The sequence below is a fragment of the Bufo bufo genome, chromosome 5 (genome assembly GCF_905171765.1).
Source record: "Bufo bufo chromosome 5, aBufBuf1.1, whole genome shotgun sequence".
Lineage (NCBI taxonomy): Eukaryota > Metazoa > Chordata > Amphibia > Anura > Bufonidae > Bufo > Bufo bufo.
In genome coordinates this window covers 232,299,869-232,315,223 of record NC_053393.1, presented here as the reverse complement: position 1 = coordinate 232,315,223, position 15,355 = coordinate 232,299,869, and positions in this window count along the sequence as shown.

Genomic DNA, 15,355 nt, shown 5'->3' with positions numbered 1-15,355 from the left:
GTCTTGGTTCCAGCAGGCTTTAGCATTAAACTGGCAGGCAAACTCAACTCTGCTATAACTGTTTCTCTCTGACTCTGCTGTATTGACAGGCTGGCTGTATAACTCAGCTTCTTCTGTATGCTGCACTTCTTACCCATAGTCTGACTCTAGGTTATGCCAAGGAAACTTTCCACCTGGCTCCTAAAGCTTCAAGCTTTGGCCTCCATGGCCAGCAGAGCTTATGGTGCTCTGGCTGGTGTGTGCATGTCCAGCAGAGATGTGCCCCTGCACACCCTTACCATGTCTAGCGAAGATCTAAACTGGAACTAACTGGTCCCCACCCTTCTTTTAGGAAGTAGGGCTAGCCCACTTCCGTACAGAGGGGGGTTAGAATGGAATGGTAAGTTCCATTTTCTCTAACAATAGCTCTGCACTATTTGCTGCCACCTGCTGGTGAGCCAGGCATTTTACATGAACATAACAGTTGCAAACAGATTAGGAATTCACAGTGTATGGGACCTGAGCAGCAATACATAAGATGACACTGTGTTAGCCCAATTAAAGACAGTAGCATGGTGCAGGAGTGGTAACACCACTCTGGGGTGTTACACATGCACTAGGGACAGTGTTGCTGCAAACTCTTAACATAGAGTTTAGGACAATATTGGAGAGGGAGAGTGCGGGGAGATTGCAGGAAGAGTGAAGGGACAGCGTAGAAGACTGCTGAACTACAGACTGTTACAATTTAGCACCGTGTAAATAACTTTGCAGCGCACCAAGAGTCATAGGTAATCCATTCTCTTAGCTGTAGAGTTAGGCTACTTTCACACTAGCGTTGTTTGAATCCGGCGTTCAATTCCGACACCGGAACTGCCCGCCGGATCCGGAAAAACGTGTGAAAACGTATTACATTTGAATCCTGATCAGGATTTTGCTCAAAATGAAAAAATGCATTGGAAAAAACGGATCCGCCATTTATGGACTTTAAATTTTTTTTCACATTTTTCGGGTTTAACATGCAAAAGCCGGATCCGGTTTGACGGAACACACAGCGCTGGATCCGGCGTTAATGCAAGTCAATAGGAAAAAAGGCCGGATCCAGCGTTCAGTCAAAGTGTTCAGGATTTTTGGCTGGAGGTAAAAATACAACATGCTACGGTTTTCTGTAAAGCCTGATCAGTCAAAAAGACTGAACTGAAGACATCCTGATGCATCCTGAACGGATTAGGGCCCTTTCACACTTGCGTTCTTTTCTTCCGGCATAGAGTTCCGTCGTCAGGGCTCTATGCCGGAAGTATCCTGATCAGGATTATCCCCATGCATTCTGAATAGAGAGAAATCCGTTCAGGATGCATCAGGATGCCTCAGGATGCCTTCAGTTCCGGAATGGAAAGTTTTTTTGGCCGGAGAAAATACCGCAGCATGCTGAGCTTTTTGCTCCGGCCAAAAATCCGGAACACTTGCCACAAGGCCGGATCCGGAATTAATGCCCATTGAAAGGCATTAATCCGGATCCGGCCTTAAGCTAAACGTCGTTTTGGCGCATTGCCGGATCCGACGTTTAGCTTTTTCTGAATAGTTACCATGGCTGCCAAGACGCTAAAGTCCTGGCAGCCATGGTAAAGTGTAGTGGGGAGCGGGGGAGCAGTATACTTACCGTCCGTGCGGCTCCCCGGGCGCTCCAGAGTGACGTCAGGGCGCCCCACGCTCATGGATGACGTGATCGCATGGACACGTCATCCATGCACATGGGGCGCTCTGACGTCATTCTGGAGCGCCCCGGGAGCCGCACGGACTGTAAGTATACTGCTCCCCCGCTCCCCACTACTACTATGGACACCAGGACTTTAATAGCGTCCTGGGTGCCATAGTAACACTGAACGCATTTTGAAGACGGATCCGTCTTCAAATGCTTTCAGTTCACTTGCGTTTTTCCGGATCCAGCGTGTAATTCCGGCAAATGGAGTACACGCCGGATCCGGACAACGCAAGTGTGAAAGAGCCCTTACTCTCCAACTTCTTTTTTTTATTTTTTTATAATCTTTATTATATATTTTCTTACATTTTACAAAACATTGTATCACATTTAAAATTGCAAGTATATATATATCACCCCCCCCCCTCCCCATTTTATTATTTTCTGTAGAAAACAAAAAAACAAAAAAAACCTCTATAATATCTCCCTGCGTTCTCTCACTCGCCACCCCCCGGGGACCCAACACTCAGATGAGGAATGTAACCAGAAAAAAACTGAGAATATCAGAAAAAAGGCTTGCATTAACCATAACTTCCATAGTTTTGCAAATCTATTTTTCTTTTGGATATTTACCAGATGGAATTCTTCTCTAGTAAGTAAATTTTTAGTGCGCCTCTCCCATTCTTTAAGCGAGGGGGTAGCTTTATTTTCCCAATGTCCCATAATACATTTCCTTGCCTGAAAAAGGAGTTTGGATGCAATTTCTTGATGTTGAGGGGTATCCATTTTATCCATCACTCCCAATACACAGAACTCAAACTTATTAGGTATTATAAGCTAGGGATCGACCGATTATCGGTTTTACCGATATTATCGGCCGATATTCAGGATTTTGACCGTTATCGGTATCGGCATCTATTTTGCCGATATTCCGATAACGTATGATGCTGCTGCCGCTGCCGCCAATGAAGAGACGGATGGGAAGAGGAGGGGAGGGACTTTGGTCACTGCGCCACCAATGATGTTAACTTACTCATTCATTCAAATTGAACAGGAGGCGGGAGCTGGCTGCAGAATGACATAGCGGTAGCTGCAATCCGCGGTAGTTAACCCCTCAGGTGCCGCGGATCGCAGCTACTGCTCATAGAGGTCGGGAGCCGGCTATGTGATTCTGCAGCCAGCTCCCGTCTCCTGTATATGAATAAATGAGAGATTTATGTTCATTGGTGGCGCAGTGTGCCCCCCCAAGCCCCCCAGTATTAATCATTGGTGGCGCAGTGCGCCCCCCACCCCCACCCCAGTATTAAAAACATTGGTGGCGCAGTGTGCCCCCCACCCCAGTATTAAAAACATTGGTGGCGCAGTGCGCCCCCCCCACCCAAGCCCCCCCAGTTTTAATTATTGGTGGCAGTGGCCACAGGGTCCCCTCTCACATCCATAGTATGTGGACATCATCCACCCCTATTTCCCCACATTTTAAACAACTAAATACTTTGTGTTTATAATATTTCATAAGTTTCTCGGGGGAATAATAGAGACGGTTTAGTATATAAAATTGGGTGATCCTATGTGAAAAGTTCTTTGAGACCCTGTTTTTTTGCTGTATTGCTGATACCCAGAACTCTTTTTGCTGGGGATTTATAACCTCTCTCCATTTTTGCAATAGACTAGAAGTTGCTCTTCCCTAAGTATTTTGATGCAACAAACATTCATAAATTTTTGACACTAGCTTCCCCCCTGCCGTTAATCTAGATATATTAAGCAACAGCTGCGAAAGGGTCTTTATTTGCGTGGTTTTCCCTACCAACCTGTGTAATGCACATTTTAACTGTAAATAGAAAAAGCTCACTTCTAGATTACCCAATTTATACTCCTTTTTGAAATCTTCATATGTTATTATGTCACCTTGCTTCCATATCTGGCCCAGTTTATAGACTCCATGTTTCCACCACACTGACTGCTCAATTAGCATCAGATCGGTAAAATGGATATTACCCCACAGTATGGTTTCCACATGGAGTCCCACCTGGTTCCACAATTTCCTTGCCTGTCTCCATACCATGTCCATCAGCTCAAAGAGCAGTATCTTGTTACTACTCTGTTGTCCCAAGATTCCAGCTTCAATTAATTGAAATATATTACATTTCTCTAGTCTTTTATTTATTCCTGCAACCATAGATATCTTTTTATTTGGCTGGAAATAAAATAAAGTTCCACATCTGGAACTGATAGTCCGCCCTCCCTCTCATGACTACACAATATTTGTGCTTTTATCCTTGGTTTTTTTCCTCGCCAGATCAAATCAATTAATATGCTAGTTATTATTTTAAATATTTTTTGGGGGATTATTATCGGTGAATTCCATAGGACATAGTTAAGGGATGGTAGCAGGCACATTTTCACCAGAGAGATACGACCTGCCATCGAGACATACAATCTTTTCCATACCTCTATCTTTTTCTTTATTTCTTTTATCTTTGGGGTCACATTCAGTTGAATATAATCCTTGGGGTTCGGGGTTATTTGAATACCTAAATATTTAAATGGTTTGTTATTCTTCACAATTTCCAGTGGACCTGGAATAAAATCATTCAGAGGATCAATCGGGACGCATGCTGACTTAGCCCAATTTATCCTAAGCCCTGAATATTCTCCATATTGGTCAAAGACCTGAAAAATCTTTGTCAAAGATCTGTGTGAGCCTACAAATGTCATCCGCATATAAAGAAATTTTTTACTCATGTTCACCAAACCTGAAGCCCTCAATTGCTGCATCTTGCCTGATCATATCCGCTAACGCCTCCATAGCTATAGCAAAGAGCAGGGGGGAGAGAGGGCATCGCTGTCTAACCCCCCTACGGATGTGTATGTTATCAGAATATTCCCGATTCAATATCACTTTTGCTGAAAGTCCCCTCTTTTTCAGTGTTGCCATCAAGAAGGGCCATTCTGCAGTATCAAACGCCTTTGAGGCATCCAATGTAACAATCAGTCGTTCACTACAATTTTCGGGCTCAAGCTGGGTGTTCACAAAATAACACATGACATTATCCGTTGTGGTCTTGCCCGACATGAAGCCCCTCTGATCCTCATGTACCAGACCCGACACCACACTTCTAAGTCTAGTTGCCCAAATTTTTGCCAATATCTTATTGTCAGTATTAATTAATGAAATGGGGCGATATGAGTCCGGAAGGGTTTCCCCGGTTTTAAAATCAATGTAATTAATGCCTCTCTCAGTGAGTCTGGCAATTTCCCTATCTTTCTCAAATTGTTCCACATTGTCAATAATTTCGGAATTAATATTTCTTTATATTGAGCATAGACCTCAAACGGAATGCCGTCTGTTCCTGGGAATTTATTTTTCGTGATACTAGATAGTATTTTGTCCACTTCCAGGGCATTCAAGGGGTTCTCTAGTTTCTCACTTTGCTCTGCTGTTAGCATAGAGGTAGTTATTAACTCCAAAAACTGTTGAATTTGCGCCGAGTTCTTATTTATCTTTGTATTGTATATACCTTTAAAGTATTCTTGAAGCAATTCTCTTTTCGGCATGTGTTCAGTAATTTTATTTCCTAAATTGTCTACTAGGCAATGTATATAATATTTTTTTTTTTCTGCGTCGCTACTAGGGCCACTAACTTTTTACCTGGTATATGCGCATAAATATAGTTGTCCCTCACATAATTTTCTTTCTGTTGTTCTGCTATTAAAAGTCACTCATCTTCCAGTTTTGAAGCTTTCTCTATCCAGACCTCATAGTTACCGTATTTTTCGCCCCATAAGACACACTTTTTTCCCCCCTAAAATGGGGGGAAATGCCCCTGCATCTTATGGGGCGAATGCTGAAATTTTTTACATCGCAGGGTGCGATGTATGAGCAAGCGGGGAGGGACTGGGAGGAAGAGCTGGGGGCCGGCAATTGCGGCGGGGCGGTGCAGTCACTGTACTCCGGCCCCGCCGCTCCAGTGCTGCACTATACAAATATAAAATGTGTAATTCAATTAAAAGTGATTAAACATGCCCCCCCACTTTTAATATTACCGTACACCCTAACAGCTTCTGTAGAATGCAGGCAGGCAGGCTGGGCCGGCGGCAGCGTAACTCCCTGATGTCACGTGCCTGCGCCGCCTACTTTATGAATGAAGCAGGCGGCGCAGGCACATGACGTCAGTGAGTGACGCGCCGGCCGCCCGGCCTGCCTGCCTGTGTTGTACAGAAGCTGTAAGGATGTACGGTAATATTAGGAGGGAGGGGGCATGTTTAATCACTTTTATTTGTATACTGCAGCACTGGAGCCGGGGGGGGGGGGGGAAGGGGAAAGGCGGGGGGAATCTGTGGATGACAGTTTTATGGGGAACATCTGTGGAAGGCACTGTTAAGGGCTGGGTGGTCTGTGGATGGCACTGTTATGGTCTGTGGATGGCACTGTTATGAGGTGGGGTGTCTGTTGATGGTACATATGTTACAGTGCCACCCACAGATCCCCCATAGCAGTGCCACCCACAGATCCCCCATAACAGTGCCATCCACAGATCCCCCATAACAGTGCCATCCACAGATCCCCCATAACAGTGCCATCCACAGATCCCCCATAACAGTGTCAGCCACAGATCCCCCCTGTAACAGTGTCTGTCACAGATCCCCCCCCCGTAAGTGTCCGTCACAGATCCCCCATAACAATGCGTCATCCACAGATCCCCCATACCAGTGCGTCGTCCACAGATCCCCCCATACCAGTGCATCATCCACAGATCCCCCATAACAGTGCGTCATCCACAGATCCCCCCATAACAGTGCGTCATCCACAGATCCCTCATAACAGTGTCCTTCACAGATCCCCCAAAATAGTGCCATCCACAGATCCCCAGTAATAGTGCCATCCACAGACCACCATTAGTTCCAAACCCACCTTTTGGTTAAAAAAAAAAAATCTTATTTTCCTCCCCAAAAACCTAGGTGCGTCTTATGGGCCGGTGCGTCTTATAGGGCGAAAAATACGGTACTTTCTGTAGGATTTTTAATATAATTATCCTCATACTTTTCCACCTCTTGTTGCAGTTAAATTATTTTTTCCCTTATCCCGTTCTTGTATATTGCCGTGTTCTTTATAAAAATCCCTCTCATATAGGCCTTCGCAGCCTCCCAAACTATATTAACCACTTGCCGCCACTGTAACGCCGATAGGCGTCCGGACGGCAGCGCTCTCAGGTCTCAGCGATGCCTATTGGCGTCATATCGTGAGACCTGAGATTTCCTGTGAACGCGCGCTCACAGGAGCGCGTTTTCACAGGATTGCGCAGTTCACAAGTTGAACTACAGTCTGCCAGCGCTGATCATTGGCTGGCAGGCTGTAGATTTTTAAAATAACCAATCAAATAGGTATATCAGACGCTATTTTGTAAATAGCGTCTGATATACCTTCTACCTGCTCCTCTGGTGGTCCCTTTTGCTTGGATCGACCACCAGAGGACACAGGCAGCTCTGTAAGTAGCACCAAACACCACACACACACACACATTACACCCCCCTGTCACTTATTAACCCCTTATTAACCCCTGATCACCCCATACAGACTCCCTGATCACCCCTCTGTCACCCCCCTGTCATTGATCACCCCCCTGTAAGGGTCCCTTATCACCGCCAGTTACTTAGCTACTTGTTAGGTAGTTAGCGCCCAGCCCACCGCACTGCAGTCACTGATTAGTCGCTGATTAGCGTCATCGCTGTCGCTAATCAGCACTAGTACTATATAGTATCTGTAAGTGATCAATACTGATCGCAATAAGGTCTATATCAGTACATTAAGGTCACCTTAGGCTCTACAAAAAACGCAGTGTTCGCCCGATCAGGCCTGATCTTGTGCCCACACTTGCGTTCAGTCCGCCCCACCGCAGTGACAGAATATTTTTTTTCTGATCACGGCAAAAACACCGTAAAATCACTGCGGCGCTATAAAGATCACTTTTGAGCTTTTTGGATCTTTATTAGCGATCGCAGCTTTACTTCGCAAGCACTCCTTTTTACTAAGCAGGTGTGCTCTTTTTCCAGGGTAGTCTCAGAGGAATACCCCCTAAATTTTGTTAGCCCAAAATGTCAAAAAATGGGTATTCGGCTGAAGAGGCCTACAGGATTCTGGCCGTGATGGATGAAAGCGATGGACGCCTCACCCGCTGAATCCAGTGGTTCAGAATATGAACCTGTAGACAGCAGTGGCACTCTAACCGCTAGTGAAGATGACGAGGTTAAGGTCACTGCTATGGTCAGGCGTACCTGACCTAATGTCAGTGTTCTGCATACCCCGCGTGATGAGCCTTATTTGCAGCAGAGTGGTGCTAGAGCTGATATTTTTTATGGTGCAGCATACACCAGCAGCGCAGCACATCCTGTACCTTCTACCAGCACTGCCGTATTACCTGGTGAAGTGGCAAGCACCAGAAGGGCAGTTCAAGCTGGTACGGTGGCACGTGCAGTAACTCCCCCGTTGCAGCCACCATGTTCACAGGCCCGTAGAGCCCTTAGTCTCCCAGAGGTGCTTGCAAACCCAAATTGGCAATCCCCTGCTTCCGCCACACCCGTATTGCCCCCTTTCACCGCCCAGTCTGGAGTTCGCGTGGAGAAAGCTAATTTAGGATCAGCCCTTGAGTTTTTTGAGCTGTTCTTCACCGCGGATCTCTATGACTTTGTTGTGGCAGAAACCAACCGCTACGCCACACAGTATATAACCGCCAATCCGAAAAGCTTCTATGCCCAGCCTTTCCAGTGGAAACCAGTCACAGTTTCCGAATGTAAAATATTTTTGGGCCTTATCCTCAGCATGAGTGTCACGGATGATGTTGCAGATAGCTGGAAGTTATGGATAAACATCCGACTGGCTTGATCCCAAACTAAGGAGCATAAAGGTGACCCCTATAAAACCCTAAGAGCTCACCCTGACTGCTAAGCACATACAAGGGTCTCAGAGGTAGACGATTGCATGCCCTCGTACCTAGACTGTGTGACACCTGAAAACCCTATAATAGTGAGGGGACACGACCACCGGCTCCCTGCACTTAATACGGAGGGAGTCAGGGTCACCTAGAATCAAGCCAGCAAGGAAACACAATACATGAAAGGACTTATCTGAACAAGCAGTAACCGAAGTCTCCAGCAGTGAACACTCTTCAATCCAGGAAGTAGTATAAACTGCAAAGTGAGGCAGTATGGGAGGGAATATAAAGGGAGGCAATTAGTGTAAATAGGTGACAGCTGGGAGAAGGAAAGGAGATGACAAAGTGAAACCAAAACAAAGAACATTATGCAAGAGGTACAGAAGAACGTCTGCCAGATCTTCTCAGAGAGCTGGCGGTGACAATGGGTCTAACAAAAAAAAATGTATTGCGGTCCTATTGGTCTAAAGACCCAATACATTACATGCCCATGTTCTCTGCTGCTATGTCCAGGGCAAGTTTTGAGGGCATCATGCGCTTTATGCATTTCACTGACAATAAAACCTGTCATCCAAGAGGCCACCCTGCTTATGACCGGCTCCACAAAATTCGGCCCCTCATAGACCGTTTGTCATCCAGGTTTGCAGATGTGTATACCCCCAATCAGAACATCTGCATAGACGAGTCCCTTGTACATTTTACCGGGCGCCTTGGCATCAAACAGTACATCCCCAGCAAGCGCGCCCGGTATGGGGTCAAACTGTATAAGCTCTGTGAAAGGGCCACAGGCTATACATATCGTTTTAGGGTCTATGAGGGAAAAGACTCAAAACTGGAGCCGGTTGGATGCCCTGACTACCTGGGGAGCGGTGGCAAGATTGTCTGGGACTTGGTGTCACCCTTACTCCACAAGGGGTACCACTTATAGGTGGACAAATTTTACACAAGCGTGGCCCTCTTTCGGCACTTACATATAGTCGGAATTCAATGCTGTGGCACCGCGCGACCTAGTCACCGGGGCTTCCCCCAACGGCTCGTTAATACCCGACTTGCACGGGGGGAGAGGGCTGCCTTGTGTGACCAAGAACTGCTTGCGGTGAAGTGGGGGGACAAGAGGGACGTTTACTTTCTGTCCACCATTCACGCAGACACGACAGTACAAATTGAAAGGGCAACTGGAGTCATTGAGAAACCCCTCTCTGTCCATGACTATAACCTTCACATTGGAGGGGTGGACTTCAATGACCAGATGTTGGCTCCCTATTTAGTGTCCCGCCGCACCAGACGCTAGTATAAGAAGGTGTCAGTTTATTTAATATAATTGGCTGTCTATAATAGTTTTGTTCTCTACAGTAAGGCTGGGAGAACGGGATCCTTCCTAAAATTCCAGGAAGAGATAATTTCGGAACTCCTGTATCCAGGAGGGTCCGTGCCCCAAGTTCCTGATGTAGTTAGCCGGCTACATGACAGACACTTCCCGAGTGTCTAACCTGGTACCCCAACTCAGCAATCCCCAAGAAAAAGATGTTGTGTCTGTAGCAGGGCTGGAATAAGGCGTGACACCACCGTTTTTTGTCCTGACTGTCCTGACCAGCCTGCCCTATGCATAGGGGAGTGTTTCCGCAAGTACCACAGACAGGTACACTATTAGTGTAGGGATCGCGTGACACAGGACAGGCACACAGGGGTCTTAGGGCCCTTTCACACAGAGCTGCTACAAACCTCTCCTTTCACCTGGGACAAAGTGCATAATGTACTTCGCCACCTCTCTGGGCAATTTGCGCTTTGCACATTGTCCCATGGGGAAGGAGAGGTTTGTCCTCTAAAGGTAAAAAAAAATTAAAAAATCACAGGTAAGCAAAAAAGTTAATGTTCTGTTTCAAATGTTATATAAAGTTTATAAACATTGATGTTAATAAATTTATTGCGTTGCTGCATGTTTTTTTTTTTTTTTTTTTTAGCTTCTAGGTGGACCAAGCGATCAACCAGCTGCAGCACTGATGTGCATTCTGACAGAAGCATTGCGCTGCTGTCAGATTACACAAAGTCGGTGTATGCGGCGCTGCAAGACAAGATTTCTCCTCTGCAGTAAAAAAGATACGTTTGCCGAGGCTTATGAGCTGAGGGGTGGTGTTCATATGCTTTGGCAAACACTTTGTATAAAAAATAAATAAATTCTGGCAATGATTTATTCATCCACATCGATTGATGTGAATGGAGAAATCGGGTTTGCCAGGGCATACTAGTTGAAGTGGGTTTGGATGTTGGGCGGAGCTCCTATGTCCTGGCAGACGCCTTTCGCCTCTTTTTTTTTTTTTCACATTTTTTGGCAGAGATTTTTTCATCCACATTGATCGATGCGAATGAAGAAATCTGTGCCGTTCATTTTTTCTTTCAGCCCAGAGGCTGAACGGAAAAAAAAATCTCATTACCTGTATGCTCAATATAAGGAGAATAACAGAAAATCCTAATGCTGGCCATACATGTAATGATTGTGGAGACCCTCAAATGCCAGGGCAGTACAAACACCCCACAAATGACCCTATTTTGGAAAGAAGACACCCTAAGGTATTTGCTGAGGGGCATATTGAGTCCATGAAAGATTGAACTTTTTGTCACAAGTTAGCGGAAAGGAAGACTTTGTGAGAAAAAAATTATAAAAAAACTATTTCCGCTAACTTGTGCCAAAAAAAAAAATCTTCTATGAACTCGCCATGCCCCTCACGGAATACCTTGGGGTGTCTTCTTTCCAAAATGGGGTCACATGTGGGATATTTATACTGCCCTGGCATTTTAGGGGTCCTAAAGCGTGAGAAAAAGTCTGGAATCCAAATGTCTAAAAATGCCCTCCTAAAAGGTACTCATTGGAATTTGGGCCCCTTTGCGCACCTAGGCTGCAAAAAAGTGTCACACATGTGGTATCTCCGTACTCAGGAGAAGTAGGGCAATGTGTTTTGGGGTGTCTTTTCAAAAATACCCATCCTATGTGTGAGAAATATCTCTGTAAATGACAACTTTTTAAAAATGTTTATACAAAGTTGTCAATTTCCAGAGATATTTCTCTCACCCAGCATGGGTATATGTAAAAATACACCCCAAAACACATTGCCCTACTTCTTCTGAGTACGGCGATACCACATGTGTGACACTTTTTTGCAGACTAGGTGCACAAAGGGACCCAAATTCCAATGAGTACCTTTAGGATTTCACAGGGCATTTTTACGCATTTGAATTCCAAACTACTTCTCACGCTTTAGGGCCCCTAAAATTCCAGGGCAGTATAAATACCCCACAAGTGACCCCATTTTGGAAAGAAGAAACCCCAAGGTATTCCGTGAGGGGCATGGCGAGTTCATGTAAAAAAAAAATTTTTGTCACAAGTTGCATGCCAAGTTGCATGACCGAGCAATAAACCGTTAAAGTTGTGAAGTGCCGATTTGTAAAAAAGGGCCTGGTCACTAGGGGGGTATAAACCTGTGGTCCTTAAGTGGTTAAAGGGCTTCTGTCACCCCCCAAAATTAATTTTTCATTTTTGGGCTAATTAAAATCCTTATAGTGCGATTATTCAATATATAGTGCTCTTACCTTTATCTGTGGCTTAGTTTCTTTAAAAACCGCACTTTTATAATATGTTAATTACCTCGCTACCAGCAAGTAGGGCGGTTACTTGCTGGTAGCGGCTGCATCCTCCTTTCAAAAATACGCCCCCTCCTCCTGTTGATTGACAGGGCCAGCGAGCGTTCTCCTCCTCCGGCTGGCTCTGTCTGCGTTCTAAATCTCACGCCTGCGCCGTACCGGTCTTCAGTCGGCGCTGGCGCACTGAGAGGAGGACGCTCACTCGGCCGCTCCTTCCTCAGTGCGCCTGCGCCGGGTGTAGATGTGACGTCATCGACGCAGGCGCACTGAGGAAGGAGCGGCCGAGCGAGCGGCCTCCTCTCAGTGCGCCTGCGCCGACTGAAGAGCTTTACGGCGCAGGCGCGAGATTTGGAACGCAATCAACAGGAGGAGGGGGCGTTTTTTTGAGGTAGCGAGGTAATTAACATATTATAAAAGTGCGGTTTTTAAAGAAACTAAGCCACAGAAAGAGGTAAGAGCACTATATATTGAATAATCGCACTATAAGGATTTTAATTAGCCCAAAAATTTAAAATGACTTTTGAGGGGTGACAGAAGCCCTTTAACTGCTGCTGAATCATCATTCAACTAAAAAAAAATGCCTATCTCTCTTGAAATCTTAACATGTATCCCTATTATATTTATCCACCCTATATTTATGTGCATCCTCGTAAAAAAAAATTTTTTATATTTGTAATAATTGGGTTATGGTCCGAGATCCCACGTTGACCATATTTAACCCCTTCAATTTCCAATACACCTGTGTTATTTGTGAAAACTAAATCAATCCGTGATAAACTCTTATGTGTCTTTGAAAAACATGAGTATTTTTTTAATTTAGGATGCAATACCCTCCAGATATCTATCCAACCCATTTCTTCCGTGATATTTTTTAATTTAGAACCCGTGCAAACATTTTGAACCTTACCAACCCTACATCTATCTATTTTACTATCCATAATATTATTAAAGTCTCCTATAACTAGTAGTGGTTTTTCTCCTACCTTAAGCACAAAGTCATAGCTTTTTAGAACAAAATCATTTTTTATTAGAATTTTCAAAGAAATTTCAATATAACATAGCTTTTAAAAGGACTTCAATTTTGAAAGGTGGTGGTATATATACATTAGCTATAATCCATGGTCTTCCTTCCAGCAAACAATCAATCAGAACATATCGACCCTCCTGATCTTGAACTATTTCCCTTCTTTTAATATCAATATCCCGATGTATCAAAACACTCATGCCTCTTGCGTATGATGAATACACTGAGTGAAAAGAGTGCTGTATCCATGGTCTACACAGCCCCTTTATCGTTTCGCTTGTCAGATGCGTCTCTTGTATAGCAGGTAAAAATCTATGTATTGCATCGAAAACCGCCACCCTCTTTGCTCCCCTGCTCAACCCCCTAATATTCCAAGAAATTATTCTCATAAAGACCTATATAATTGCCCATCCGGTCTTCTAACATAGCAAGATACCCCGCGGGGTGGGGGGGGAGGGGGGGAGGAAAGGCAGGGAAGGAGAAAAAATAAATAAAAACTTAAAGGATAACTGTTGTATTATTTTTTTTTGGAATATTGGATTGTGGTGATTAATATCACCTTGGTGGCCCTATTTCAACTTTTCACTGTGTTTTCAATTACCCCTTAATTCCACATTTTTGTTCCCTGTACTGCCTACTTTTACCTATGCTTAAAATAGGGTTGCTAGGCATGGTCCGTCTATCTGTTGAAGGACGGAGGACGCAGAAGCACGCAGCGTGCAAGGTCAGATTACTGACAGCCAGGGACTTTAAATAAATGATTAAAGCCAGGTCCTCCCCAGCAGCTGATAACAGTGCCTGGGCTGTGTGCACTTCTCCCTGTCCCTGCGCTTGGCAGACGCTCCCTCACTCAGCAGACTTGGAGAATGCAGAGTTGAACCAGCGCAGACCAGGGAAGGGAGATCTGCCATCTGCTTAGTGTATAAATGAAAGCAACATGTGGTAAGAGGACCCCTTTGTACTGCAGGAGATTAACCCTTTATAGGGAGGGCTCTGGTTACTGACACTTTTGGGGGGCTATTGTTAATGGCTAGTGAGGGCAGGCGGGATTAGCCTCAGAGTTAGGGCAGTGGCGGCCATCTTAACTGAATAGTGAAATTGCAGTTTTATGCAGACTGGTTGCTAAGGGCTGAATCTTATTAAATATGGGGTAAGTCAGTCTAATAGTAACTGATTATGGAATATCATGTTATTAGTAACTACATATATGAAAATTGAAATTAGGGTCTAAATGTGACAGTTATCCTTTAACCCAACACAGAAAATACCCTCCCCCATTCCCTCCTGAATGAGCCAGGTTGATTTCTCTCCTGGTTCTCTCTCTTAGCATTTCCCCCTCCCCGCCGGCCTCCAGCCCAATTGCCCCTCAACTCCTTATATTTTCTTTAATCCAACTTTGGACCGCATCTGCTTTATCGAAAACCCAGTTTTTACTTTTCCACTCAATCCTGAGTTTCGCCGGGAACATCATCGAGTATCTAACATTGTTCGAACGCAAGATTTCTTTCGTGTGTGACGCCTATATTTAATCCAAATTGCAGTTGCAGTCAGTTTCTTTATTATACAAACTCTGCTTGCTGTGACCAGTGAGAAGCAAATCAGCACTGATATCTAGGCCGTGTGTGACGCCTATATTTAATCTAAATTGCAGTTACAGTCAGTTTCTGTATTGTTCAAACTCTGCTTGCTGTGACTAGTGAGAAGCAAATCTACACTTATTTCTAGACAGTGTGTGAGGCCTATATTTAATCCAAATATCAGTGACATCCAGTGTCAATATGAAGAAGGCGAGTATTAAGGGACGGGGAAGTGGACGTGATTCTGATGGTTCACGCAAATGCCGCGGCTCAGGGCGCGTTGCAACTCCCCAAGGAAAACAGTCATCCACGATACCTAGCTTCATGTCTCAGTTTGCAGGGCGTCGCAAGACAACACTCCTGAATTCAGACCAGTGCGACCAGGTGGTCGGTTGGATTGCAGCAGATAATGCTTCCACTGGGTTAAGCACCACCCTGTCTTCCACCAAGTCCAGTCTCAGTAGCCAACAGTCTGGTCAACAACACAATCCTCACCCTGATCATCCTTCCTCCC